Source organism: Sus scrofa, unplaced genomic scaffold, assembly GCF_000003025.6.
Source record: "Sus scrofa isolate TJ Tabasco breed Duroc unplaced genomic scaffold, Sscrofa11.1 Contig1263, whole genome shotgun sequence".
In the NCBI taxonomy this organism is placed as follows: domain Eukaryota; kingdom Metazoa; phylum Chordata; class Mammalia; order Artiodactyla; family Suidae; genus Sus; species Sus scrofa.
In genome coordinates, this window is record NW_018084850.1 from 8436 (window position 1) to 12456 (window position 4021).

At 38.9% G+C, this 4021-nt stretch overlaps 1 pseudogene; it reads right to left on the reverse strand.

Annotated features, from left to right (window-relative positions):
* Positions 1 to 2143: 2143 nt before the first annotated feature.
* Positions 2144 to 3582, reverse strand: LOC110258117 (annotated as a pseudogene).
* Positions 3583 to 4021: the final 439 nt, after the last annotated feature.

Sequence of the window (4021 nt, forward strand, 5' to 3'; positions counted from 1 at the left end):
CTACTCAAATGATCTTTGTCGTTAGACATTTAAAGGGGACATTCATCTTGGCTATCCCATTCATAATGTGATACTGTTTTTGGTTTAATATTCCAGCCGGAAGACCTATTCAAAGGCCTCTAATGGGTCTTCTCTAGTATTAAAGCTTATTTCCTACTGACCAAGGACATGCTGAAAAAGTTTCCAGGTAGTTCATTCCCAATTTTACACCTAATTGCTGGGGAATGACTATTGCATGTGTCTGCAGTACCAGGTGATACACTGTAAATAAGGATTTACTCTGACTCCATTTATTACCCATTCTCTTATGCCCCCTCTCACATAGAGCCAGGATGATGCTTTGGTTCTTGGCATGCTGATGCCAACTCAGACCAAGTGTCTGATAGTCCTTGAAATATTTTGGTATTTTCCTTTTCTCAGTGTACAGTTAAATGGAACATAAATGGAGATAGTTCTCTTTGGGGAAGAATAGGGGTATCTTTTCAGGTAATGTTTGTTTGCCATGGTGTTGCAGTCCACTTCTTCTCTGGGGCCATGACTGAGTTTTCAGGCACTGAGGTCAAGAAACAGCACAGGTAATTGTGACCTTTTGCTGGGGAAGTTCGCTCAGTGTTCTGCTTCTCCACTCTTGCCTTTTAACTGTAGAGTTTAAGCAGCACCCTTGCTGACTGCCCTTTAATTTTGCCCCTAGAGATAGTATATTGTCTTAACCATCTCCACAACTCTCTGTGGGTCCGGGCTTCTTGGCTGCCCCTCTGACCTCACTGTTCATAGTGGAAATTTTAAGTATTCTGGGGGTTCAGTTCTACCATCTGTGTTCTATTGCTTAAGATCCCCCCTTTTCTCCATCACTTTTATTGATCCAGCTCTGAATTATCTCTCCAATCATCAGCCCCAGTCTACAGAGGAGAGTCACCACTGAACTTGGTAATTCTGATACTCCTCTACCAGAACATTCCTGATTATCTTGGTGAATGTTATATCTCCTCTATGCTCTCTCATGGAACATGAGATTCTGGTGTATTTTCTCACCTCACAGGATATGTCCACTCCACTTTCCTGAATCTCTTTTATCCTTCTCCTATCATCTGCCAGGGCAACTCAGGCATTTCCACACTCATCATCATGGACCACTGCCTTGTCTAAGCTTCTAAGAGCCACATCCCTTGGGTATTTCCTAAGAGTACAATGTCCCCATGGTAAGGGATTCTAACATAAAATCCAATTTTATGTTCCAGTCTCCTACACATTCTCAAAATCAAGGTCCAGTGTTACTCTGCTGGTATGTGCTAGCTGATACATGTAACTTTGCTTTTATTCTGTTTCTTCTCTAAACAACCTAGGACATCGCCTGTGTTTATTCTGTTTTTCTCTAAACAACCTAGGACATCGCAAGTTGGTCTATGTAGAAATTTAACTCTAGGAATTAGCATGGAATCCAAAACAGCATCCACAGCTGTCCAATATGGAAGACAGAAAGGGCATCTATTGTACCCAAAATACCTTCATTATTGAAGTTTTAAAAATATTCTTTTATTTAGTTATCAGAGAAGGTAGAGGTAATTTATTTGACATTACTTGTGTGATTTTTTTCTTCATTTGCTCTCTTACTTCATTCCATTTTTCTTACCTGGTTTATCAGGTTTTTTGTATACAATTCATATCACATGGGAATATTCATAAATTAGAATTCAAGACTCCAAACATCTTGGTTCTTTTTTCTTCCCTCTATGAATAATAACCTTTAGCAAGTCATTTACCTATTTTTTTTCCTTTCCACGGAACTGAAAAATAAAACTAATAATTTAGATTGTTGAAGTAAATTTAGAAGAGGAAAACCAAACAAAAAAAGTAGAAAAAATTCTGTAAGTCAACTCTTTCCATGACCAGAAGTTGAGGGGAAAAACCCCCCACAAATAGTATAGAAGATATTCTTGAGATATTAGTTAATCCTGCCTTCACTTTTAATAACATTTCACAATAATCCTTGACAGTTGAACCATTTGACTTCTAAAACATCTCTGAAAATGATGGTTCCAGAACTCTTTAGATGAACCACTGGTTATATTATTTCTGTTAATTTATGATTACAGGGTCATTTTCCTTAATTACTTTTTTTCCTCCCCACTTGGATCACATGAAATCATGAGGTATGTCTTAAAATTCCCATTAAAGATATAGGTCAATGTTAATTTTTTTAATTGAGTAATTATGGTCCTAAATTAAAATTCTTAAAAATATTACTAAAATTACCAACTTGGAAGGATCATACAAATAAACAGATTTAAAAACTATCTATACACTTCATGGGCAACATAGGCATATATATATATGTAAATTTAGAGATGAACAAATCAGAATATATAACAAATCAGTTTATTCACCTGATACCTCACAAACAAATTCAGCATTAGAGTTCCATGGCTGGTGTTTCATTTGTTCAACTTCCCTTTCTACTACCTAAGAACGCATTATTTAATACAACTTGACTAGACTTACCCATTTATTTTTTTATCCAGTACCCTCTGTTATATACATGGCAAATGATTTGAGAAGCAGTATAATTTCACATATCAACTTTCTCATTGCCTTTTTTTATGCCTCAGAAGACTTCTCTAGACTCCTTCAAGTCAGAGCCTCCTTCTGATCACCCTCCTTAAGGCTCCTTTTACTTGCTTGTTCCTCAAAGTATAGATGAGTGGATTTAGTACAGGAGTGACCACACTGTACATAATGGCAATGATCCTGTCCTGGTCCATGGAGCTACCTGAGGTAGGACGAATATACGTGAAAACAACGGGAGCAAAGAAAAGAACAACTACCATGAAGTGGGAGGCACAAGTGGACAGTGCTTTATGAAGCATGCTGCAGGAATGGGTCTTGAAGGAAAGATGGGTGATAATGTAGCCATAGGAGAGAAGTGTTAGAAAGAATGGACCCATGGCAATAGTCCCTGTGACAGTGTTGAGCAGCCACTGGTTAAGCTCAATGTTCCCACAGGCTAACTCCAGCAAAGGCTTAATATCACAGAAGAAGTGATGGATATGGTTGGAACCACAGAAGTTTAAGTGAGAGGTCATTACGGAGTGCAGAAGGGCATAGAGAAAACCGATGATCCAGACAGTGACAGCCATTTGAGCACAGACCTGAGGATTCATGATAAGAGTGTAACGAAGTGGTTTGCAGATAGCCACGAAGCGGTCAAAAGCCATCACGGCCAACAACAGGGCCTCTGTGCTGCCCAGGAAGTGGAAGAAGTGAAGCTGGCTTATGCATCCCCAGAAAGAAATTGCTTTGTGTGAGGAGAGGAAGTTCCCAGCATCTTTGGCAGTGTCACTGTGGAGTAGCAGATATCTAGACAGGACAGGTTTCCCAGGAAGAAATACATAGGAGAATGGAGTCTTGGCTCAGAGATGACAACCATCAGGATGGCTCCATTCCCAGCCACGATGACCAAGTAAATTGCGAGGAAAAGCACGAAGAGCAAAGGCTGCAGTTCTTGGATGTCTGTCACTCCGAGGAGAAGAAATTCAGTGACCGATGTTTGATTGGGCATCACTTAAAAGCAAAGACAGAAGAGTATATGGAATACCATCTCTACTGGACATTAGAGTCCTCCAGCTGAGGATTTTCCCTCCTGGACAACAATATTTTGAGGGCAAGCCTATTGTTTTAATAGTCCCAGCACGGAGGTTTTACAATATGTGGCCTTTAGCTTACACAATGGTAAGGTTATGTGTTGGTTATGAACTGTTACTCACCTACCTGTTTTTCTTCATTAGATTTATCATAGTATTTTTCTTTCTCCCAGGATTCAGTGCATATTTTTATCCTACCATTTTATTTATGAATTTCTACATTCTGATACCACTTGTCCTTTAAGGTTCTAAGTCAGCTGTTAACAGAGGGTAAATTTTAAACTACTCCACTACACCACTATCTCCTGACCTAATAAGAAACTATCTGAAAATGTTTTTACCTAAGAACATACACAGAGAGAGAAATTAGGACTATTTGGAGA